Source organism: Dermacentor andersoni, chromosome 7, assembly GCF_023375885.2.
Source record: "Dermacentor andersoni chromosome 7, qqDerAnde1_hic_scaffold, whole genome shotgun sequence".
NCBI classification, from domain to species: domain Eukaryota; kingdom Metazoa; phylum Arthropoda; class Arachnida; order Ixodida; family Ixodidae; genus Dermacentor; species Dermacentor andersoni.
In genome coordinates this window covers 28,409,766-28,435,898 of record NC_092820.1, presented here as the reverse complement: position 1 = coordinate 28,435,898, position 26,133 = coordinate 28,409,766, and the positions used below count along the sequence as shown (strand labels likewise).

Sequence of the window (26,133 nt, the reverse complement as noted above, 5' to 3'; positions counted from 1 at the left end):
TCGGCTAGACGGCGACCGACAGCGAGACATCCTGACGGCGACTCTTGGACCCTGGATTATAACTGATGACTTCAATGCTCGACATTTGCTTTGGGGAAGCTCCAGAATTTGGAGAAGCACCAAAAACTTGTGGAATTTGCTTCTGACCAGGAACTGAGCATCATGAACGATGGCAGTGCAACGTATTTGCGTGGTTCCACTTATAGCAGTTGCTTGGATTTGACTCTGGTGTCGTGACGTCTTGGTCTATATTTTTGCCGTTTTTTTGACACTGAGACTCACGGCAGTGACCATATTGCCTCCTACATGAGAATCATCGGGTTTAGCAGCTCCTCATTTTCTACTTCTTGACAGGTAAAATGGTCAACGTACAAGACAAAGGTCATAGGACATAGGAATGCAAGGAAGGTCCAGCCTGCAACAATAATGATCTCACTACAAGTGTGCTGAAATGGTCTAACTACACTTCTATATGCACAAAAAACGTAAAGATGTAGACGTGAAACTTGAGCGAATTTGAAGAATTCGTAGAAAGGCTGAGAGATGATACTGGCGCACCAAGTCAATTCATGTCATTAGAGACGCTACACGTGCAAAAAAGTAAATCCAGTGCCGTATGGACAAGCTGGATGGAAGACATTTTGCGAATCCCTTGACCCTCGCAAGCCACAGTCCATCATATCGAGGACGGTGTGCGGTGTTCGCTCGTATCCACGACAATGACATACATCCTGCGTCCTAGCCCTCCATCATGACCGTTCCTTAGTTGATATAGCTGAATACTTCTGCCTGAAGATTGCGGGTAGTGTGGTAACCATCAATATTGAAACTTTGGGCCACGTTCCTGTGACACGCTTCCCAGAATTGAGTGTGTTCTTCTCATTTGAGGACCCGGATGCTGCTCTGGCAACATGCTGGCGATTGTCGTTGCCGCGGCCGAATGGCATCACATACCCTACTTTATGCCACCTAGGTGAAGATGGCTGAAATCGACTTCTGGAATGTTAGTCATGAAATGATGGCATCGTTTCTGAATGATGGAAGTACATCCGCTTGATACCACTCCCGGGGCCCTATACCGTAAAACTATTCCAATATGTTTTTATTGCAATCTCCTGACGTCAAATTTGCGTAGCAGCCGACGCAAGCATCGGGCGGTGATCCGCAGGGTTGTCTGAAGAGACCTATAAAATGCTCATCTCGCTTATAGGAAGTCACTTTTGTTTGTTTTAAAAACGAATAACACTGCCAACACCAAGCGGCTTGTCTTATCTAATTGGCTGACAAGAGGCGAGGAGCACGCGCAAGTGGAGAGGGATTAGATGGGGCTGAGCCACTGCACTCAATATAGATAACCAGATGAAGAGGGTGGTGCCGGCGTCTGCGATTGGTCCGCTTTTTCTTAGTTATCTTGCGGTGTGGTCGAAAATTGCAGTGGCATGCAACGGAAGGTTAAGAATGCCGCTAAAAAGGATCCTCAGCAAAGAAAATTTTACTGAGCGAGGTCGTAATCGTCCCGAAAGCACTCGAAAACGTTACACAGCCACGCAAAAAGTTTTATCATACGCAAACAAACTCATGCTCTACGGCAGCTGCGAGTAGCCAGTGCCTGAGCGATTGGCGGCAGCCATCTTTTATTCCTTTCGGAACGGGGCAGCCTGCGGCTATTGAGTCTTGTTCGGCATATTAATGCATCTTTAACTCGCACACGTCACTTTGACGCAGTGAGTTCTTGCGGTTTTGTGACGTCGTGTGACAGGCAGGTGAAGTGGGTGTAGCCTGAAAACCTTTTACCAATAGCCGAGGGCTAATAGCGAAAAGGCGTCGAATCAGAAATAATTGTTTTTTTTTTGCTCGGTCAAATCACGCATAATCAGCGTATGCACGTCATACCAGATGGGGAGCCATCGCGGTTTTCGTGACGTTGCGTGACAGACAGATGAAGTAGGGGTGGTCCAAGAAAGCTTTTGACCAATCGGGGATGGCTGATTGCAGAAATGGAATAGAAATGTTTGGAATAGTTTTACATTAAGCGCCCCTGAAGCCTGGAAAATCATAAGTTTACCTAGCGCTGTCCAGCTGCGTTGGGAAGGTCATGGAAAGAATGGTTCTCACACGGCTCGAGTAGTATCTTGAGCACGAAAACATATATCCCAAAGCCATAGCTGGATTTAGAAGAGGCTGCTCCTCTGTTGACAAAGTCATCGACCTCGTGACATCTGTGTAACAGGAAAAGCTCGTCAAACGTATATCGGTTGCACTTTTCCGCGATGTGAAAGGCGCCTGTGATAATGCAAAGGCTTGTTCACATTGGCGACTGACAGAGGTCGCGTGATCAAGCTGGTCGCAAATGGTCGCTTTTCTCGAAAAGCCAGCCTTTTGGGCCAGTCGCACGACCGCATTCGCAAAACTGCTGAACCAATCAGATGCTCAGAAACAGGGCGTCTGCGTACGCTGAAGCTTATATTACGAAGTGATGGCATTGCAAGCAGACGCGAACAGCATATTGCGAGGCGACTGGCCGATCACGCTTACCGGTGTGAACATCGGTCGCTTTGAGTGGCTTTTCGGTCGTGCGACTTCCCCAAGTTGCCTGTGTGAATGAGCCCTAACACACGAAGCCATTCTTGATGACCTAGAAGACAATAGAATGGGTGGATGAATGTTTCGAGGGATATGGGGATATGCATTCAAAGGATCCTTCTTTGTGCGAAATACGGATGGCCGATCCGGTGGCTATTGCCGTGGCGTCCCGCAGGGCGGGGTTCTTAGCCCCACTTTGTCCAATCTCGCATCCACAGGATGCACCGAGCTTCTGCCACATACAGTCAACCTTTCTACATATGCTGGCGACATAAGCATCTGGATCTCGGCAGTTACACGTCCTCATGTGCATGCACGGCTCCAAAAAGCAGTGACCCTGACATCGCCGTACCTGCGCGCTCAAGGCCTCAGCGTTTCGACCGAGAAGTGCACTTTAGTCGCTTATACCCAAAAGCCCACGACCTGGTACCTCAATTATATTGACCGCCAAACAATTTAATACACAAAATCTCACCAATTCCTAGGCGTTATTATCGACAGAGACCTTTCATGAAGCCCCCCCATCTCATACTTGAAGAGGCTTCTGTGTCCCATAACTAAGGTTTCTTGCCGGTAAAACGTGGGGCACTTGCGTGGCATCGGTGCTCCTACTATGAAGGACGCTCTTGCTAGGATATTTCCGATATAGCACACCAGTGATATCCAATGCTAAATAAACTAACATTCGTGTCCTACAGAGCTTTTAAGGCCAAACCCTTTGAAAATGTCAGGGCTACCACGGTGTGATTCAAACGTAGTAACAATTGCCATTGCGATAGACCACCCACTAACAACTTCTGCAGTCGACGCACTCTGGGGCATGTAAGCCATATATCCAGAGTTCCTGACCACCATCTTGCTCGCTTGCCTGAGAGAGACCCAAGGATTGAGATAATCGCCCTCAACAAGAACGCCGTCTCCTCTGTGGCCCCTGAGAAAGCGTCCTGTGCACCTTGCTGTTTACGAAATCCACCTTTCTTATTTTCCTGTGCTGCCCTCTGCCGCACGCCGCTAGACACGTTTTGGAAGGGTGCCGGGGCTTTCGCCGCTTGATTTGGGTGTACGCGCCCACGTTGAGTGCGCGTCAGTTGTGCATTTCGTGGATCGCGAATCATTATTAATGGCTTCTCTGTGACAGAATGTCGTTTATCGAAGCCATGAAGCACTCAATGACTACTGGGTGAGCAGGCCTGAGTGCACTGTTGTGCAAACAGTGCGGCCGATAAAGGCACGCGGAGGTCCCTTTGCCGACACGGCTGCCTTGCAGTTTATTGTCGCTGATTTCTGCACTTGGAGTTCGCTTTTTGTAATCTTCTTAAAGTTTATTTAGACATTTTGCACATTCAAGAAGTCTTTGAACGCAGCCTTCTGCGTTGGATTTATAGAAGCGATGCACTTGTTTACGTCGACATCTACAGACACAAATCGTTGTTAGCGTCAAATTTTGTGGAAAAGGGGCATCGCTGATATGAAATAATGTCGAAACGTAGCAAAGCATACATATCTGCGCATTAGTGTTGTTCCACCCTCAGACGAGTCAACATGAGCGGCCGAACCACTCAAACAATGGTAACTATAATAAAGATAACATATTACGGGCTATTAATTTATTTCCGATTCTCGCTTTCCTTTAACTCCATCATACTTACAGTTTGCGCGTGCTATAAAACATTATTATAGAAAACTGTGCTGGCATAAATTACGTGCTGTGTTGTTTATATGATATAATGATACCATAACTGATACCGTTGGTATAACTAAGCGAGACGGTTGTTTATGCTGGTGGCCGATCGCATTTGTTGTTGTTGGCGGTTGTTTATGCTGGTCTATACCGACATGCACCGTCTCTTGTTTCCTGCTTGACGCAGAGGTAAACAGTACACCTCTGGAATTCAGAAATGTGTCAGCCCAACAACACGTACAGACCCACCCAATGTGACCGGCAGCCTACCGTACGGTGCGGTGAGGTACAGATATTGGCGGAGCGCTCTGTCGCCGCTTGCCGCCTATTCTGTACGCGCCACGCGAAGTGCGGTTGATGAAGGACAGAACTGAACTATAAAAGCAGTTTCCTTCGTCCTAACTGCCTACATTTCAGTTCAAGTCCACCGGTAGCGGGGTGCATGAACACGACGGCGCCAGGCTTAACCTTGGCTGAACATTGGCTCAAACGTCATGTGCACGGCTTGAGAGAGTTCAAGCTCGTGCATTTGAACTTCGTAGGCATGTTCTCACTTACCTAGAGCGCGATTAATTATATACACAAGCGAAGGCGCTGTCGCGATTGCGTTGTCAGTTCGAGGGCCGATCGCGCAGGGTTCGGTCGAACGATGGTCGGCACACTGATTTTGTCGATGCCGTCGACAAGAATGCCCGTCGCAGTGCGACAACGCGCGCTCGTCGGTTACGTCGTTGTGGGCATGGAACGATAAAATGCTTTCAGTGACGCAATGTACTGAATAGTCGGTCAGTCGTTGTTGTAAGGGACTTGTCGGTCTTGTATCGGCCCATTGTTTCCGCGTCTTAATACGTGAAGTCAGGCACTCACTGCCACCACCAGCAAGTGAGGAGCAACGCTGCAAGAAGATTTCATCAGCAACGTGATGTTTTTAAGTGCCGCCCAAGTGTAACGCACGGGTTTTTTTCGTTAAATTTGCCAGCCATCAATGCAAGGCGAGGACTACCTTGTTCACGGTGCAGTCCGAACCACGCGGACGAAGTCCTGGCCACTTTCTGTTTTAAAGTGGAGTCGCAGTTTTACGCTACGCACGTTTTCGGCATCGAAACGACGTCGAGCTAAGGAGTTTCAACGCGGTACATGGCACCAGTGTTTGCTGCGGCGCGCGTCCGAGCGCTTATTTTATTTTTCGAGGGGCTTCCCGACGTGCGGTGACGCGCGCGACCCTTCTAAAATGTTTCGCGACTAATCCGTTTGGGCAGGGCGCATGCGCCGTCGCGCCATGAAAGAAGGCGGATTACGAGGAATGCTAGCCTAACCTGCGCAGTTATCAAGCAGATCAGATCGCGGCTTTTACATACTTCGCACGCTAACTGAATCCATAGTCATGCGGACGGTTCGGTCTCGGAAACTTCGACGAGCGTCATCGCAATACTATCTCGATCACTCTTCATCAAGTTTAAGACTTCGCAAGTCACGACGCCTACGGGTTTTGAACTAGCCGCTCTTCGCGCTGCTGTGGAATACATTGAAAGAGAACCGCCTAGCAAATGGGCATTACTTAGCTATTCGAAAGAAGCCTGCAAAAGCTCGCGAAGGTTACGACGGGGAAAGTACGACCAACTGGTGTCCCAAATCAACGAAGTTTGCCATTGCGTTTCTGAACGAGGACGTGATATAATATTTCAATGGCTGCCGGGTCATCGTGGCATCGTTGGCAACCATCTCGCCGATGACGCTGCTGGACATGCTCAGGGTGGAGCACCGACGCTCCGCGGAACTCTGACCGTTGATTATACAGCCTCGATTATATAGTATCACTAAAACTGCAGTTACCAACAAACCTTTCACGACGTGACGCAACACTTCTGTGTCGGCTGTGGGTAGGAGTAGCCTTCACTAAGTCGTACAACTATCGCATTTGAGCAGCTCACTCACCCATGTGCACTAAGTGCAAGTTTGAAGAGGCCATCGACGATCTCATATGTCGCTGTTCTCGCTTCGATAACAACGCCAGACCCTCCAGTGTGTCTTGAATAGACTGGACTATAGACCATTTACAGAAGCAAAGGTCATGGGAGCGTGGCCTCACAGCTCATCAGGCCAGAACCCCACTCGAGGTCTTCTACCGTACCTGAAGGTGACAGACTTGAGCGGTTGACTTTAGATATGCTGCAGCTGGCTTAGTGCACGTGAATGTGCCATCAAGAGTCGTGTCCTCTCTTCATCTTTCTTTCACTCCCCCATCCGCCTTCCCATGTGTTGGGTAGCGAACGGGAACTAAGTCTAGTTAACCTCTCTGCCTTTCCTTCCTCTCTTCTCTCTGTCTCCTTTAAATGAACTGAAATGTGCGCCGTACTTCCTACTGCATAAACATTTCATCAATAATGTTGATGACAAGCGCCAGTCCTGTGTACTTCTCTGCCTTGTGTTGCCGTTTCTTTAGCGCTGCTTTTGCTATGATAAATATTATTCACTCGACAAGCGTCACACATCACCTTCGTCATCGTGACTGTGAGCGACGATGCCGCGCTCGTGTCATCTGGTGCTGTTGCTGCTACCTGGCCGACTTAAACAAGGTTCGTGTCAGGTAAATTCCAACATTGTCTTTGATCTGGGTGGGCTTCTTTTAATCTTCGTACCATTTTCTTCAGCTACTCGAAACTGTCGTATTCGTGCGTATAGATGCTGCGGACGCAATGTTCCGAATGAAGCAATTTCTACACAAACACAACATGCGATGAAGCCTATTTAATGTTGAATCTGGGCAGCAATAAGTTTTCCGAGTATTGTTGTGGAATACGTTCTGCCTGCTTTTTTCGTCTTGCCGAAAGCCAAGTTCATCTTTTCTCGTCCCGACTGACGATCGCATAAACCGCAAATTGTGGTGTAATAGTGCTTGACTCCACCATTTTTGTTTTCAAAAGTGCCTTTCGTACCTCATCACTTTTCCAAACAAAATCAAACTTGACGTGCACGAAGAATGCCGTAGTGGTTATACGGTAGCATAATGATTTAATTGCGTTAATGCGCATTACGCTGACATCAAATTTCAAAATGCATCGCTATCAATTTCCACGGGTACGTAAGTGTACCCATGGAACCCAGTAGACTTCTATGGATTATGCCAGACTTGTTGCTTTGTGAGAAAATGTCTTCTAAGTAACCCTAGTAAAGTGATTTGAGAGCGTGAAAGAATTGTTACGCCGCAGTCCCTAAAAAAAAAAAAGCTCCATTAACTGACGGCACTGCCTAGCGTTCGCTACGGACAGATGCAATAAGTGGTCGATGTCCCATCTTCATGGACATATTTATGAACATTCGGACGGGCCGTAGTGATAAATTGTAAAATGTGGTTTCGAGTAACGGTATCTTTTGTCTGACGTCACGAGAAGTTATTCTAGGGAAACGTCAGTTCACGTAGCTAGAAGCGCTTTAACACTAAGCACTTCTTCAAGAGAGGAAGGAAACTTGGTAACGAATGAGTCCTGAATACGTCAGCATGAGAATCAGCGCACGCGTCGTAAATAATGCTCTTCACTAGAGACCGCTTGTTGAAGAGTTGAATTGAATTTGGCACCGAATCGTTTTATAACAATTCGATATGATACCGTAGGCTAAGTCGCGCAACGCACAACGCCATGCAGATTTACCGGAACACAAGAGAACACAACAGTTATACTTGACTTTCGGCAGTGACCCATGGCTTAACTTTGACCGTTTCGGCTTTCAGAATGTCACGAATTCGGATGGCGTCCAAGACAGCAGGGCCCGTACTTAAGAAATTCTCTTACGTATGAATTGCTCGTAAGAGCAAGTTCCAGCCGGTCTTGATGTTGTGCATAACATTAGCGAAGGCGGCCAGTCAATGAGAAAGATCACGACCCGCCTCGTTGGCTTAGCGGCTATGGTGCTGCGCTGCTAAGCAGGAAGTCGCGGTTCATCTTGATGGGGGCGAAATTTAAGAATGTTCTCGTCCCGTGCATTGAGGGTACGTTAAAGATCCCCTGGTAGTCAAAATGAATTTGGAGTCCCCCTCTACGGCCTGCCTCATTATGTAATCGTGTTTTTGGCACATAAAACCCGAAAATTTAATTCAAAGATAACTTAGAAACGAGAAGATTTGTTATAATATCAGAAAAGAGGCAAACATGGCGTGAGCAACACGTGTGTCTGCCTATTTGAAATCGAGATTAAGTTTTTTCGATTCCTTTTCTTCGTCGTGCTGAACATGGTACGGGCTTGTGCATTGCTCTGTACGCTTCGTTCTGCTCGGCTGGCGGCTTCCAATAAATCAGCTGGGAGCACAGTGCCCTTGGTGCCCGCTCCTCTTTTCTTTGCTTTCCTTTCAGATGCGGTACAATGGCCTCGCCAAGTGTCAGCCAACTTGCACGAGAACAATGTGTATTACGCTTTCTTAAATTTGACCCCACTTTTTCGGGAGCAACGAACTCACCGCGCCAGCCACTCTTGTCCCTGTTCCTAACGTGCAGGACATAATATCTTAAATTATTTTTAGCAAATTTACGTAAGCCTATCTGCGTCCATCGTGGCTGTTTCTCACTCCCACCGGGACTGCCTCGCCAGGTCGCTTGTTCTCACGGTCGTCGCGACGTAGATTAGCCATGCCCCACGGGCCGTTTGGCTTATTTGGGATGCCGCAGGTAGGCTGACAATTTCTTTGCGGATTGCATGCCACCTTCGAAATTTTGAAACACACTTGAGAGTGCACATTCCAGGCGTGCGAACTAGTAGAGAAGCGCTTTTTGCTTCTTCGAATTTTAGGACTTACTTCAAAGCCCAGAACGACATGAACAAATTGTAGCGGCTTTGGAAACATTTAAGGACAAACTACACGTACGCTTGCCGGTGCGTGAAAGTTCGCGCCAAGGTTCGGCGTGCCTCGCAAGTAATGGCGGTTTGAACCTACAGGGCGGGCGTCGCATCGCGTCCACTTGGCTCACATTGTCACCTTGGTAGAGATCGCTTCCTATTTTTGTAAAGCAGCCAGATCACCGATATTTGTCTAGAGAAGACAGCCAGACTTAGAACAGAGTTTATAGCCTTACGTACATTAAACGCAAGCACCTTTCCGGTACGTTTTGGTGTGCGTCCCGTCAAGACCTACAGTTTAACGTACGGGAACGCACGCGCAAGAAAGCTTTATTGAGTATGACGTTAAAAAACTAATTTTGCCCAAAGAGAAAATGCTGCAGTCGTGCCACCTTCCACTTCCAGATCCAGTGACCGATGCAACACGTGCGCGAACACGAGCTCTGCAAGCGCCCACACAGAAATCTTGACATCGTAATTGGCGCAGCGTTCCTTCGCAGCGTGTTGCTCTGATCTCTCCGAGGGTTTGCGGTGCTATTCACGTTGTGTGAGCACAGTCTCAACAAATGTACTCACTCATTTTCTCGGGCGTCGTATTATAAACACGAGCAGAAGCACCACATTACTGCATCTTTGGTAAACGCTTCTTAGTCCACAACATGAGTGAAATCGTGCTTGAGGAACTGCTCCTAAATGCGTCCTCTACCCACTAGTACTGTCCGCTGCTGCTCTTGTCGGCGCTCAGAACAATGTTGCTTTAGGACCCCGTGATTTATATTAAAAAAAATTAAATTATGGGGTTTTACGTGCCAAAACCACTTTCTGATTATGAGGCACGCCGTATAGTGGAGGACTCCGGAAATTTCGACCGCCTGGGGTTCTTTAACGTGCACCTAAATCTAAGTACACGGGTGTTTTCCCATCTCGCCCCCATCGAAATGCGGCCGCCGTGGCCGGGATTCGATCCCGCGACCTCGTGCTCAGCAGCCCAACACCATAGCCACTGAGCAACCACGGCGGGTATTTATATTTTAGAGCGAAGAAATAAGTGTGATTGTTGACCTTCTCTGAAACAGAAATACCGCCACAATTTTTATGCGGAGTCCGCTTATTCGGCATCGAAGATTAGCTTCCGCTAACCGTGCCGCTCCCCCTTTCGTCGTAGAGGCCGCAACATATCTTAGCAACTAGCAAACACGCAATAACAGAGACCTGTATCTCCTCATTGCACAAACTGATGGCTAAAAATAGTTTTTCACTCTTCGTGTTTTATTTGTTGCGCCCCGTTTGCCACAATTACCAGACGACCTGCACCGTGGAGAACGGTTGTATACTGAGCGCAGCGCTACTGTTGCATCATGATGCGGAGAAGTAGTGGACTTCGGGGTCGGCACACCTACTTCTCTAGCCTCCGTAATCCTGTTGTGCTATGCGGCCGCGTTTCGTTAGGCTTACGAGCGCCGGAAACGCTGAATGATATCAGAAATTGGACGCGCCATGCGCTCATAACTGACGTTTCAGGTGAGTTTAGGTAAAGCGAAAGCTCATTTTAACAGTCCCTGTCGATCAACGCCAGTGAGAACATAGCCATCACGAGTACTTCCGCTGAAGCGGGAACCATGGTTGTCGCCATGTTGGACAGCGCTATTTCTTAGCGTGCGTAAACATCCGATATCTGTGCTCGCGCAGCGCTTCGACGCGCATGATCTGTCCTGCACCATCTGCGCATGCGTGAGGTGCGTGAGCGCTAGCTTTTGCGCGCCGGCACGCGTACGTGTAGTTTGGCCTTTAGTGTTTTTTTTAATATGCTCTACACCTTCGGTGCAGCTTACTGAGGAAAATATTTTAAAGATGCGAAGTTCCTCGCAAGTGAATGGTACTATGAGTTCTGCAAACTCAGATTTAGTAGCTCATGACGCCTTCGAATGAAACGTCGTTAACATCTGGGTTATACGATGTCTTCCGTTATGGAAAATTTTGATCGTATTATTAGTGTGAAGACCAGACAGAAGCTAACCATTACTGGGCAACCCTTTGCAAACATCGCTAATGTTACTATCTCTTCTTCTGCATATGAGAAGTTAGTGGTTATGCTACAGGGTAGTGCGCCCTGCACGCTGCCACTCGAATCGATGGCATAATTTCTGCAAATCATTGTGCACGTTTTAAGCGAGAAAACCCTTATGTCTTTCAAAATCCCAATAGAAAATAACATTTGGATTCAGTGGATTTCACATGACCGCGTGGACGTAAAAAGGCGCACAATTGCGGTCCCGTATTTGATATGTGTCCACCGTAGCTAACATGTAATATTACAGCGCCTTTGTCACGTAGTACATGTATGCTAACACGGAAGTCGTGTGCAGGACCAGTGAAGGAAAATAAATCGTAGTTTCTCTTCATTTTCTTCAGATAGGGAATGAATGACCGTGAAAAGAAATCGGAGTTATTTGAAGTATCGGGCTAGTTAACATGTCCATTGTAGATATTGGGATAGATACAGCAGTTCGGCAAAAAACGTAACCCTGCGCACACAGAAATTACTAAACGTAAAACCATGCTGAAAAAATGCATACATAGAAATAATGAATAACAATAATACAATGAAAAAGAGTAACGCTATAAATAAAGAAAAGGCAAGCCACAAAAGGTTTCTCACCTTGTTGGGAAATCCGAGAAGTAAGGAATACAGGCGTGGCTTTGTCAAGGATGCGCTTAATCTTCACTTGACTGACTTTCTTTAGGACGCTCCGAGTAGGGGCTGGCGAAACCTTGAGAGTGTCCGTCGTTGCGAGGTTGCAGAACAAACTCGCCGTCAGTTTCAGTTTCCCCGGCAGCGAGGCACGTGACCACAATGCGACGACTCCTATTGGTCAACGGGTCTATCGCTATCTGTGACAGGAGGTGCTGGGCACGACACGAACGTGGCACCAGATCGAGCCTTCAGTTCTTCGTGGGGAGCGTTTTGAAGCCTCGAATTCACTCGAAAGTCGCCCTCATAACAAAGCTCGGATACGCGACGCTTCCCGTTCGCTCTCGCATTGCTTCTTCGACGCCATGTCAGCGGGAGTCGAACCCCAGTCACCTTCTGTGAGGTCCGGCTTTTCTCTTGTTTCAAAAGCTCTCCAGCAAGCCAAGTGCGATCCTCGCACCGCACAATAGCCGATGCAAAGCGTGTCGACACCGCGTCGCCAGAAGCCCGTTGGGAGACAACCCTCTCGGCGCTTGTCATCGGGGGCGCCTACGGCGTCTTGGACACGAAAAGAATGTTAACGGCAAACGTGGACTGGCTGTCGCCCCCTTCTGGGCAGGAGAGTGTACAGTCATCCATCCGGGGCCGAGAAGACCTCCCACAAGTCCTTCTCTTCTTTGTCCCAATGGTTAAAACGTACATTTCATATGGACGAACACAACTACGAAGAGACAGCGCGTACTGCGTGGCAGATGACACGTGGCAAGCGACATCCGTCGTCGAACAACGGACCGTCCGCGTGCCACTCACCGGCCGCGCCGACGTCAACACTGAATAGCCTAGGATGGAACAGCGGGAACGAGTGCAGAAAAAAAGAAATAGTTACGGGGACCGCAAAAGCACTGCGTGGGCTTAGGGTCATTGTTGTTCGCCACCCACGCGCTGGCGGGCGAAAGAGCCAGGAGGTCCTCCCGCGACGCCCCGACTCGCTTTCCGGGAACGCGAGGGCGGGTGCCCCGTGAATGGAAAAAACCAAGGTGGGCTCGTTTAACTTCAGAAGATGCAAACTAGGACCTATGGACGGCTGACGCTGTTGCTTCTGCAACTCTTTTCCTTTAGTGTTTGCTTATATTTGCATTTCCAGGGGAGTTGGTGAGAAGCGTTCCCATATCTTCTAAGAGCGTATAGCTGCGATCGCTTCCGTGTGCCGCTGGTTGCAGACCTGTTGGTGCACTGCGAGTAGAGCGCGTTGGTTGACAAAGGTCGCAGGCCAGCACATTGCGCAACTTAATTGCGACTGAACCTTATACTCATACACCAATTACCAATTCGGTAATACTCGCTCTTGTTGCGTTGTTGCAGCGCAATCAATAACACGCACGCAGGAAGAAGCCGTGTGAAAGGGACACTAAATACAAACGATATAACACCAGAAGATAGACTGATAAAGTATTATTTGAAAAATATGTCTTCGTTTATTTTGTCATAATAACTTCATTATTACTACACACAATGATAGTCCAAGTCTCATTTTTTTTTATTAAGCACCAAAACCACAGCGCAGGTACGCCAGTGTGACGTCACGATTTGAAAGTACTTTTTTCTCTTCGCATTTGTGCCGCGTTGACTCGGTAAGACTTCCCTAAACTCTCCACATTCAATCTCAGGCTCCTTTCGAGCACAACGCAGTCCATTTTCAACGCTGAAGACTTAGCTATGCTCCGGCGTCGACGCCCCGGCGAGGTGATGCGGGACCGTTTTCTCAAGTACAGAGCCTCCTCACTGAATGGTAAAGCCGGATCACATTTGCCTAAGCACTGCAATTCATATCTGTGTGAGCCACGACTAGACAAGATACAGATTCTTGGAAGAAGCAGGAACACCACGGCACGTGAATTGCTATAGGCGTTTCATATTAAAGAACGAGGTTCGTCTTGTATTAGCGACACATCCGTTTTACTTTTGCATGCAGAAACAAGGTTTTTTGATAGCCGGCTGTGATTAGGGTGTTGAGCGGTTGAAGCTGTATTTATGTTGCGCATTCGCCTGCGTGTATATATTGCATGTTATACAATAGAGAATAAACAATCAAAATTTTGCACTCCCCTTGTTCCCTTCCGTCCTTCCTTGTTTGCGCCAAAGCGATCATATTTATGGCCTACTCAGCCTCCTCCTCTGGCGCCGGCAGAGCTGGGAAAATATGCTTTCCAAGTGTATCGTGATACAGATACGAGACACTGAGCCGGTAAGAATTTGAGATACGGATACAAGATGCTGGTAGATCATTTACATCCGATACAATACTTGCCAATGGCAAATTAAGATATGTCGATTCATCAGTTAATTCCTCATTATAGCGTCACCACAGTGCCGGCTAATGTACAGTTATTCACGCCGCTATTTCTTCCGCAAGCAGCCCTCACTCATGTAATATTTCTTCTACTACGGGGCAACATTTTTCTTTGACGTTTGATATTGCCAATGAGCAACAGCCTATGGGGGCCAGCCAGGGTTGCATGGTATTAACTCAGGTACGCTGCGCAATAATCGATTTTTCGTGCAACATGTTAAGTTCACTGCTTTATGGTCGCATCAGAAAGTGGGTGAGCGTCTTATTTTACTGCGTGTTCGCTTGTACATGTTCGTAATGGTACCAAATTACCCTTTAGTGCGCAATCTGCGTATTATGTACTGAATAGGTTGCGCGTGTTCTACAAGCATACCAACGTTCTAAAAACAATACGTCGCGCTATGTATTAAATCGACAAATCTGTCCCACAATAAATACTGAATGCACAATTCGTCAAATACGCTGTAACAAAAAAAAAAAAAAAACACTATTACTTCCCTTTTGCGGCAACAAAGAAAAGACAAGAAAAAAAGCCCTCTAATGAAAGTTATGCAGTGGACATTTCATTTAGACAAGACGGTAATGTAAAGCGCAACATTTGGTAGGTGTAATCCGTCCTTGCCCGTGGCATCTCCCAGAGTTCGCGACTGCGCGTATTTAGCTTCCCATCTGTGTATTTTAAGTTCGAGATCGTACTTTCTTTGGGGTTATTTATGCGAATGATCGTGCTTACGTAATTGAGATGGAGGTCAGATTAGTTAAGGCAAGGATAACGGATGTCTGCCATAGAATTCCGGCGTCGGTCATCAAGAAAGCCACTAAAGATGTTTCATATTTAAAAGAGCGCCAAAAAACACGGACAAGGAAGGACACAGAACGAGCGCTGACTGCCGACAACACCTTTATTGAAGCATGCACAAATATATACATTTCGCAATGGGCATAAAGAGAGTAAAAGAAGAAAGGGAAGGTGAGTCATCATCGTTCAACTCCTGCTGCGCATGCATCAATAACATTAAACTTGAGCAATGTTAGTGACATGTTAGTCGCACATTCAGCCACACAAACTATAAACAAAAATAGTGACCTGTTTCACTAAGTGTCCCTTAATTCATACAATAAGGGTTCTCTCTTCTTTAACATGTCCAGCCTGCTCCATTGTTAGCGGCAGTATGGTGTACAATCTTTACAACGAAGTGACCAGTATTACGTACGATTTTGGAGGTCCCAGGCATTTTCTTATGTCTTTGACTGTACATGTCAATGCCCATCTATCTGTCACCCTGAAGGTCCAAGCCAAGTAGGTCCACTTGCTAAGTTTCTGTTACTGAGTAAGATGCATGCCAATGAACCGGCAATAAGTGCTACATTTTTTTTTCTCAAAGTATAGATCAGAAGTCACTTCTTGAAGCAAACCAGCTTGGTGCCTTTATACAAATGCTGCTTAGTCACTAAGAGTCGTACCATAACATGTTTGAGGAAAATCAATTAGAACATTGATGCTTTAATGTAGTGCTGCTGTCGTGCTTAACACTGCACTGTAAGTCAATTATAACGCAGTATTTTCTCATTCCAGTTACAGTGGAATCTTGTTAATCCCATTGACTCCTGCTAAGCTTGTGCAATTTTTCCCCCATGCAAGCATGGACTGATTTATCTTCTGTTTGGGAGACAGTCGTAGTTTGTCCAGTGACCCACTGGGCTATGTGAATAATGTACACAATGATGCCATTTCAGACTTTTCTATCATCATGATGTCGATGGCACTGTCTACAAGACTATCACCACTGTATTGCCCCTCTTCAGCGGGCAAGGCAGCAGCAGCACTAATAGGTGTGGTACCATGATAAAGCTTACTGCCTATGTTCTGACCATCCCTTCATAGCTTTATTGCCCACATAGTCAGTGCCTTAATTTTATTCCTACATATGCACAGGTGGTGTCCCAATCCTGTAGCCCTCTGGTGAATGGGGGTATTGAGATGAACCATCGCCCTATTAGACCAACTAAAAGTTCACAGGATAAAAATTGTAAACTTGATCCCCCACTTGATGAATGGCTAACGTCATGAACTATTGTAGTGTTGATAGCTCAGATATGTTGAGATAATTTTTGCTCTTCAAAATGAAAAAAACACATGACATCACTGAACTGTGGCTGTTCGTCAACTCTTGATATTAAACAATAGAAAATCTTCTTCCTGTGACATCGATGCGAGCCTTCCGACTCTAAAGTTTGCTCTATGCATTCCTCTGCGTCATTTCATCAATGGCAACAGAGCAGGCGTGTACCCAGTAATTTTTTTCAGGGGGGGGGGGCAACCATAGGTCTCTTTCCTATGCAAATTAGGGGGGGGTACCTTTATTAAACAAATATGAATAATGCCCACAATTCACCATAAAGACACATAAACCCGAAAAGAGAAATGAAATTAAGGTGCACCTCACAGGTAGGCCTGTGAAATGCACTTCTACTTTACATGGCAAACAAGGAACCACATCAAATGGACTCACGCTGGAAAGAACCACAGGAAGAACACTGCCAAGAACAAGTAAACAAGTGAAAATGTAAATTAAATATTTCTGTAGTAGAATACATAGCAACCATGGCACATGAACCACGCGGGGTTGTGTTACTTAGCCAGCCAATCACAATAGCAAACAAAATCAACGTCATGTGGCCTTTTCAACAATGTGTTGTGCTTGATAGATCCGGAGAGCCTGCTGTTCTTGAAGAGCCTTTTCATTGGCGGAAGCAATGACGTGTGCAACAGACACGGACAAAGTGTATGGAGTCTGAGCATTTCACTCTTCAAAAGTTTGCGGTACAGTTCATTTCACCGCTGAACCCGTTTTACTCATGAAACTTCACTGCCAACTGCACTGAAACTTGAAAACAAATAGTTGCAGCAAAGCAAGCATTTTATAATTTTCAGTTCAATAAAGAATTCGACTTTCGCCATTATACTTTAATAGGCGAGGGAAAATGCATAAAACTACGCGCTAATAATTTTATTTTTGTGGTTACTGCCTTATTTGCCTAAGAGGAAAAGTTTGAAGTATGAATTATTTGCAGCCTCACAGAGGAACAGTGGCTGGGAGTTATGAGGCCATGGGCAAAGCTTCGCTGCATACTTAGGTTGCATCCGACTATAGTTGCGTTTTTTGAATTACCTCTAGAAGAATTATAGAGAAATATATATTTGCGGCACAATCACATTTCTTTAGATCCCTCGTTTACTGCTCTACCAAGTGCCAGAACTGACTCTTATTGTTATTCGGGAAGTTGTGTAACGATGCGTGGCCGCCAGTCCCGTGCAACCGTATAGAGCGCAGGACACTGGGGTTCTAGACATGCTGCACCCACCGTGAAAGGTTAGAAAAAAGCCCACATAAGCACAGCAGAGAAGTGGCAACATCAGGCAGTTTGACTGGTAACTGTAGAAGCGTCATTCAAGACACACGGAATTGTTCCCTACTTCTGGTGGCGTTTACTCTACTTCTTTTTTAAATAAAAAGATGTTTATCCATAATTATTTTCATAAACGGTTAAATTTGTTAATTTTTGCTTTATTTTCCTCTTTGGCTGTTGCCTTGGCTCTCTCCCTTAGTAGATTGTTTAATTTCTCAGCTCCTTGTGACTCTTGTTTCCAGTTGCCAATTTCGCACGAAAAGTGCTGTACAATTAGGGAAAAACCAGATGAGGTTACGCATGAGTCATATTGCTTATGGGTTTAAGGGTTATTGCAGGGTTTCATGATTGACGCTGTTTCGCATTATTTCATTTTCCACTTTATCTAACCCATATCGCGGGCATATTGTTTCAGCTCGCCAGCGTTGCGGCGACCCGCCACGCGAGGAAATAATGAAGCAAAGGGAAAAGTTAATGGCAATTGGTGTTTTCTCTGACTGCAACTCGTTCCACGAGCATACAGACCAGCTGCTGACTAAGAAACGAATCCCTTTCCTGGTCCATGTATCAGTCTAAACAAAGAAGGTTGAACTAACGAAGCAACAGCGATGCACGTGACTGTTGAATAGATGGTGAAAACTAAAGGCATCTTGAATTCATCGCGCAGGCACCGAATCTATGAGAAAACTGGCCTTCACACCCCAAGAAATGCCGATAACTACCATCATCCAAAAGGAGTGAAAAAGGCAGCAAAATGGCAGCTCAATAGCTGTCAAATATCAAAATTCATTTGGCGATGCTTAAGGAATGTGTGAGGAGTGGTGGCGGGGAGGGGGCGGGCAGGGCTGCCACCACCTGGGTTCGTGCCTGCAAGAGAGGAATACTTAATGTGTTGGAACAAGCTTAAATGGAACCTGGCCTTTACACAAGCAAAATAGTCTTGCAAATCACCAGATGCTAACTGTGAGGGCCTGCAGTTACCATGCTGATGGTGCAAAACAAGCTGACAAGAATTAAAATCAGAAGGAGACAGGGTAGCTATGAATCTTGAGAATTTTTAGCTCTGCTCATGTTTTTTGTAAGCACTGCCGGCATTTCAATTTTTTTTCTCTGGACCCGTGTTATTGCATTTCCTTTATATACCAACAAGCAAATGAGCAAATCTTTTTGCAATATTTTCACTTAAACTTTCTACAGTTATTCTTAACATAGTTGGTTATTCAATGAACTGCCAAGATTGTATGACTTTTTATAAGACTCCATTTTATAGAAAGGCATATTTATCGGAAGAGCACATCTTTATGATGCTGGATGGTGGTGACATGCTTAACGGACGCAGGAGAACAGTTCATTACAAATGCGGTGGAGTATGAAATAGTTTTGATAGTCAAGCACTGTTATTGTACATGTCTATAAACTAGGTTTTATGTATTTCTTTTTCTTTCTTTTTTGCACAATATGCCTAATGACAATTCTCTATTTCAGTAGACTCTGTTTCTATGCTGAAGTGCATGGAACTGCTACACTCTTATATACACCCTTTCAGTTGTATTTTGACCCCAAACAATAATCATCATCTGTGTCGCCCGTATTTCCTTTCTTTAACACTGAGAGCTCGGTACTTCCTAGTCACGAACGGATGCGCTTTATAAGCCTGACAAAGCATTCTCGACAGGAAACCGCAGAGTTTTCAAGGGAGGAAACGCAAGCAATGCAGACGACGATTATCGTTATGGGACAAGATAAGCTCCAAAGGGTGTAAACTTTTTTTAAGAGAGTAGACCTGTGTCACACGGCCACTTTCGATCTCGATCAAGTCCCATCCGCATCGAAATTCACTACCCCGATGGCTTCCCTCCCGCAGATGCCTCAAAGGAGCCATTCACGACTGAGAAATTCTATCCCGATCGAAAGTGTGTCCTACACTCCAAAGGGTGTACCTTTCCCTGAGAGTGTAAGCTCTAAGAAAAGTTTACACCCTTTGGAGTGTATATTTGCCACAACATAATTGTCATCTGTCTTGCCCGCATTTCCTTGAAAACGCTGCGCTCGTTACTTTCCTGTTGGGAATGCTATGTCATGCTGATAACGTGCATGCTGTTCGTTACTGGAAAGTACCGGGTTCGCCGCGTTAAAGAAAGGAAATGCGTACAAAACAAATGACGATTATCGTTGTGTGGCAAATATACACCCCAAAGGGTGCAACTGTTTTTACACTCTTAAAACGGTTGCACCCTTTGGGGTGTATATTTGTCCCACAACAATAATCGTCATCTGCCTTGCTTGCGTTTCCTTTCTTGAAACTCGGCGCTCGCTACTTTCCTGTCGAGAATGCTGCGTCACACTGATAGCGCGCATGCCGTTCGTGACTGGGAAGTACCGGGCTCGCAGCGTTAAAGAAAGGAAACGCGGGTAAGACCGATGACGATTATTGTTGTGGGACAAGTTACGCCCCAAAGGGTGTAAATTTTTCTAAGAGTGTAGAGTGTAAGAGTGACGATTATTGTTGTGTGGCAGAGATAACCCTTTGGAGCGTACCTCTGCCACACAACGATAATCGTCATCTGCCTTGCTTGCGTTTCCTTTCTTCAAAGCGCCGCGCCCGCTACTTTCCAGTCGGGAATGCCATGTCATTCTGATAACGCGCATGCCGTTCGTTACTGGAAGGTACCGGGCTCGCCGCGTTAAAGACAGGAAATACGGACAAGACAGATGACGATTATCGTTGTGACAAAAGGGTGTAATTATGCTTAAGAGTGTATGCTAGCCACCATACCTTTACGATAAACATATCTTCTCTGTAAAAAAAAAAAAGTTTAACACAGCGATTTTTAGTAAAAAAAAGTTTAGTTCGTCTGGCAACAACAACAAAAAAGTCGCTTCGAAAGATTGTGCGCATCTATAGCCAAGCCGATCCATGCCTAAAACTTCCCAAAATGGCCGACTGCATCGTCAACATCGTTAATACACACTAAGCGTTCACTTGATTTTTCGCTGCATTGGAAATGCAAGCGGTTAATTTCGCCGAATGAACTGTCTCGATGCTTTACAGCGCCCGTCTCGTGCTTCTGAAAAGAGCTTGTGGTATTGGCGTGAACAGACAGGCAAGTGGACGTCTTTATTCTACAGTTATTGAACCGTTACTTATCGATACATCTTCAAGTTAGCCTACAAGCTGTCGTTAAAAGTTCCGTCTTTCAGTAGACCTTGTGCAGCGTACTCTCAGCTCAATGCGAAATTCTTGACTGCGTTCTCGAGTTTTGTTTAACGGTAATGAGAAGGAGTTAGATAATGCACAGAGGCAAGGTTTTGTCTGGTCTTGCAGAAGTCCCAGGTGCTTCTTCCGCCGCGTACACTGTCGCAATCGTTACACGTCTGAGGAACCAGACTGGCGGCGCATAGGTAAAGCCGGCTGCCAGTGCAAGCCACAGTCCCCTACCTTGTCGCTGTAAAGAGGAAATTTGCGCGTGTACTAAGTGTACGCAACGTTTGTTTGTTTAGTATAATTTGGCGGTGCCTCCAGCAGACAAAATGTGGATCCCGTACTGCTCCGTCGGTTTGGGCTCGGCAATGCCTCCGCGTTATGGCGTCTAGATAGGCTTCTAGACACCATATCCGCGTGGCGGGCGCGTTTAAGAGGAAGCTTTAGCTCGGGTGTTCCGATCTAAATACATGTAAACGGAGTATTCGTTTTTCTCGGCAACCACTGCACCAAATTTGACGAGGTTCGTTACATTTAAAACAAAAGCTTAGAATCTAGAATTTCTGCATGGTACACAAAAGCAAAGCGGGGCATGGTGCTTTCAGTGCCAATTTTTTATAAAACGTAGTTTTCCATTATAAAGGGGACTGTAATGCGATGTCTTGAAGTAAGGGGTTGTCTTATATTCAGAGTCAACTTATGTTTCAATACGAACGAAATTTCTTTTAATGAAATTTACCCCTGCTGTTTAGTTCCATATTGTGCGTAGAAGCAACAGTGCGTGCACTTTCAGCTGCTCAGTTTCTCTTCAATGCTGCTCTCATTTTGTAGAGTTCATCACATGTGCATTTGCAACACATTGGCGGAGGCAATACGAACTGCATTTCTCGCTAGCTGGACAAATCGGAATGGCAATGCATCTTGGAGAACAAGACTCGAATTGTGAAAGTCTGGTGGTAAGTCTGAAGTAATATATTTTCATTTATATTTGGTGTTAACTTTCCATCGCAAACTTTCTATCCTATTGAAGAAACATTTAGCCCCCTGTTTGGCCTGTTTTTTTAGGGCCTTTGATCAGGCCCCCTAGCAAGTTTTAGTTTACACTGCAATTTAAAGCTTCTTGAGACCCGAATACAGCCATGGGACATAATTACTTTTCAAGGTGATTATTGCCTCCTGGCATGTTACGAACATGAAAGATGTTATCTTTTTTTAATAATAACATAGTTTTAAATAACTGGCATCCTTTTTAAATATCACAGTCACGTACGCAGGCTAAGAGCTGCATCTCCAACAAGTAAACATCTCATGTTCGCTATGGTAAAAACTGCATTTCATTGCCTGAACGCAGAGGTGAAGATGGAGAGATGGAGTTATGTGTAGTAGACTGTTACTTTGCTGCTGCATCCTGGATTTTCATGCATTAATGAGGAATTCAACAGACTTCAAGGTTGCTTCCTGCTGTCTGTGACAATGCAGAGGTCTAGGTCAATTTAGAGTGAAATTTCTTGAAAGTAGATGAGAAGAATATGAGTGTACCACTTTTGACAGTTCCACATGCATTGGACTTCATATCCACAATGAATGTTTTGAGTAATGACTTCAGACTTCTCGCATTGCTTTACCGAAATAATCTTTTAAACTGGTTTATTATTAGAGGAGACAGAAGAAATTGAATGCCCTCTTACCATACCACCATGAGGTGAGCATGACTGCCAACAGAGACACTCTCTCCCTCTGCCTGGAGTAGCATCCGCAAGCGACGTTCCTTCCTTGCCTTGTCACATACTTGAGCCGAAGAACCACATCGGGTTCACGTGACTAGCACCACCCATTTTTTTTTTTCTTATCCAGTTTTGTTGCGTGGCACATTTTCCACCGTGGCATTGCGCATTCTGAATTGGGCGATTTACTGAAGTAATGCGTCATGGTGAGCGACACTTTTAAGACTGTGTTTTGCGTCGCACTGTTTGTTTGTGTTGCCTTGACTCTGGCTGGGTGTGGCACTTTCTCTAGAGGGAGGAAAGTGGTGTTTCATTTGAAATTTCAGCTGTCTGTATGACATGCACAGATTTGTCATGAATACCTGTGTCATGTGCTGTAAGGCTGTAAACTTAAGAACAGCATTAAATATGTTCTATTAGTGGTGAATGCAACGCATACTTATCTTTTGCGCTCAAAGAAAATGTGAACAGTGTACAGTGCTCCCACTTCTGCGTCAGTCTGATAAAAAGGCCAACAAAGAGTGATACTGCACTAAATCAAGTATCTTGAAATTTGTAGACATACTAGGGATGCTTCTGCAGCAGGCATGATTGACCAGAGAGGTTAACAATGTACAGCTGCTTGCGGTGACCAAATGCACAGCACCATCAGCTTTGTGCCATGCTATAATTCTATCAAAACTGCCTAAAATTCTTGCAGCTTTTTAGGAAAGGATTAGTGGCATATAACAGTGTGCCTTTTTTTCCAGTTTTTTTAATGTATATTTTGCTCCCACGTAGCTGATGCGACTCAAAGGTTTATAGTCCTGAAAGCTTGTTTGCTTTGTTATGAATGTTACCAAAAACTTGCGTGTTCAAGCTACCCCTGCCCACACCGAGCGCCGACCCAGTGAGTTTATTTAGTATAGAAAGCTAAAACAATGTAGTGGCAGCACTATTGTTATGAATCTGTCGTAATGATAGATGTTGCTGATTTTATGTATTGCTTGTTTTCATCACTCAGGAAATCGCCCAAAATGCTAGGAGGTGAAAAAAAAAAGATGTATATAATGTTCACAAGATATGGTTATGTGCTGAGTAGGGACTGGGTGGTGGCAGCCGATTGAGGGAACGAGCTCGCCTGCGGATCTTGCAACCACAAGAGAGAGGTTCAAGTAGATTTTATCGCATAAAAGTGCAACAAGTGAATAAAAAAAAAAGCCTGAGCATGTCATCAAAAGATACCATTGGGAACAAAAGTCTATGGATCTACACGCACCATGAAATACCCAATTTTTTTTCTTAGTTGCCATGTTGGCGTACACTGGTCCACAGTAAAGTTGCAGAATGGGGCAGGGCCCTCCATTTCATTCCTACTTGACAGAGTTGAGATCTCTTAATTCCACTCTTCTTAACTCCCCAGAATGCAAAGAGTTGTACCATTCCTCCAACTTTAAATGAAATTCTTACTATAGTTGTTTACTAGTTGTGCCTTACAACAAAAAATTTATTTTTGAAGTTCTAACAACATTGCAAATAATGTTATACTTTTTTCACGAGAACAAATTCGCTTTGTGACCTTTTACTTTTGCAGTACGTTGCTAGCTGTATAATCTCTCTCAAATCTACTCTTTTTGACGGTACATACATGTTACCTGCGCAAGTTTAATTCATGAATAAATAATGTGATTGCAGAATATATTCAGTAATGTTAATCTATAATGGCATCAGTTGGGCAGATGTAGTTGGAATGAAACGGGCACACAGTCCTGTAGCGCTAAACCTTCACTTAGAATAAGTCTGCAAAAACAGGTATCTTTGCCAATTACTCTAAACTAGACTAGGCCAAATTTGTTTACATTTATAAGTTTTTACTGAATACTGGCTCTTTCAGTATCTACCTATAGGTCACTACCTCTGCCGTAGTACTTGCCAACAAAATGGTATTCTACTTATTGTGAAATTCTGAACTCCTGGAAACTGTTCCATGGACGAGCTTTAATTGCACTTAAACACTAACTTTTAGTTGCCAAGAATGATTCTATTTAGCAAGAGCATGCTTGGACTATGACTGAAGGACGGAGGCCAAAAAAGTTACTGCCCTTCCACTGCTGTGAAGCGGGGTGCAAGCGAAGCTTGGGATTTGCGGCACTTTGTAACGCCTCACGGCGAGGTCGGCACGTCATTGTCGACCTCTTTTTCGAGCGAGTTCCTAGTGGCATCCATCAAACACTGCCTGTTCCCACTGCCATTCCTTCAACGCAGCCTGCTCTTCGGCAGAACAGACCAAACGCGGCCTCCCCATCTGACTGCTGGGCCTGAACTGGTGTGGGAAACTGCAGGTGTCAGGTGAGCGAACACACCCTTTCACTCCTCTGGAGGAAGGGTACGCCCGTGATTGGCTCATGCCTTGCGCGGCTTCTACTTACCCTCCTTAAAGGCAGTGTTTGATGAACTGGCAGTGGCCGAATCGGTTAGCGTGGTGGTCTCGCAACCCGGGGATCGGTGGTTCGAATCCGCAGCCTGATAAGCAATTTCTATTTTTCCGCAGCTTGGGTTTTTTCGTGCAGTAACACCGACACCAGTGAGGCAATACAAGCTTCTGTTGAAAAGGTCGCAAATGGTTGCATCTTATGCCAGTTCCTGTTGATGTGGACATTCACAATGTTATTTTTCACTGTCAGAGGTATCCTTGAAGAAAAAAAGGGGGGGGGGGTGTCAACAAAGTATCACACTACAGAAGCAACATCGACGTACATGGTAGTTGAAATAAATTGATGATTAAATGTTGATTATGCTGTCATGTACGACGCACAAATTAAGGTGATGGATCTGGCGAGCTTCAAGATCACGTGTCAGCACTCTCATTGGCTTGTTGAGCATGTGCAGTGTCGGTAAGATTAGCATTTCTTCTCTTCAGTGTTGACTGCTGCATTGTGACGTGGTGGAGCATTGCCATTACGAATCCCCTCACAAACTATGAGCTACCAAGCTGCACTGAGACCAGTGCACCAGTTTCACGTCTGTGCGCACTCAAGGATGACAGCACGCATGCATTGTTGGATCTGGAGGACAATTCCAGTTGCTGTCCCCCAGATTTTGGACCTTGCCGAGGTTGAGGAGAACTTTGAGATGAAAACTGGAGGTTTATTTACATTATTTACAGTGAAAGTACAAAGAAATTAAGTCATAAAGTCATTACAGGCCGGCAGCAACTCGGACGCTGCGGCCCGTGACAAGAAGCTCGAAAGAAATGAATGAAGGAATGCTCTGGTACTCCCAATCTCTGGCTTTTAACCCCTTCGGTGTCTCGAAGTCACGTCACGTTCGGCCAATCAGCGAGCCCACTCAGGTGGCGTCATTTTCGGCCAATGGTAGGTGCCCGTGCAAGTGCAAGTCACATTCGGCTCAGAGGGTCGCTCCTTGGGCTCCAGTTGTCGGAGGGACTACTTGTCTGCGGTATTGCCTTCCTGGTCTGCAACTGCCGTCACAAAGGTGGGCGGGGGGGATTGCTCCCAGGGCTTCACGGTGCATTATGGCCATCGTTGCCTCGCGGCTTGCAAGCACCGTCACAATAGGCGGATGGGGGGAGACTGGTTGTCTTCGAGCGCCCTTTCAGAGCTGCAAAGCAGCTTTGCTCGGGACCTACATTACCTGGAACCGTGCCAGGCCCCCGCAACA

The 26,133-nt window shown here is 45.7% G+C and overlaps 1 protein-coding gene and 1 long non-coding RNA gene across 6 annotated transcripts in view; one reads left to right on the top strand and one right to left on the bottom strand.

Moving 5' to 3' along the window:
• LOC126535348 (uncharacterized) overlaps positions 1-11,907 on the bottom strand; it is a 52,620-nt gene extending 40,713 nt beyond the window's left edge. The window contains exon 1 of one of the 2 annotated variants that reach the window (XM_055073119.2): positions 11,754-11,907. The gene's annotated coding sequence lies outside the window, so the exon portion shown is untranslated. The remainder of the gene's footprint in view (positions 1-11,753) is intronic. The other variant, XM_050182238.3, reaches the window with a different exon arrangement.
• Positions 11,908-15,795: 3,888 nt separating this feature from the next.
• The window catches only part of LOC140219409 (uncharacterized), a 36,516-nt gene continuing 26,178 nt past the window's right edge, over positions 15,796-26,133 (top strand). For 2 of the 4 annotated variants that reach the window (XR_011895639.1, XR_011895638.1), the window contains exons 1-2: positions 20,029-20,651; positions 21,581-21,705. This is a non-coding gene — a long non-coding RNA (uncharacterized lncRNA). Of the gene's footprint in view, positions 15,970-20,028; positions 20,652-21,580; positions 21,706-26,133 lie in introns of those variants that run through there. The other 2 variants (XR_011895637.1, XR_011895636.1) reach the window with 2 other exon arrangements.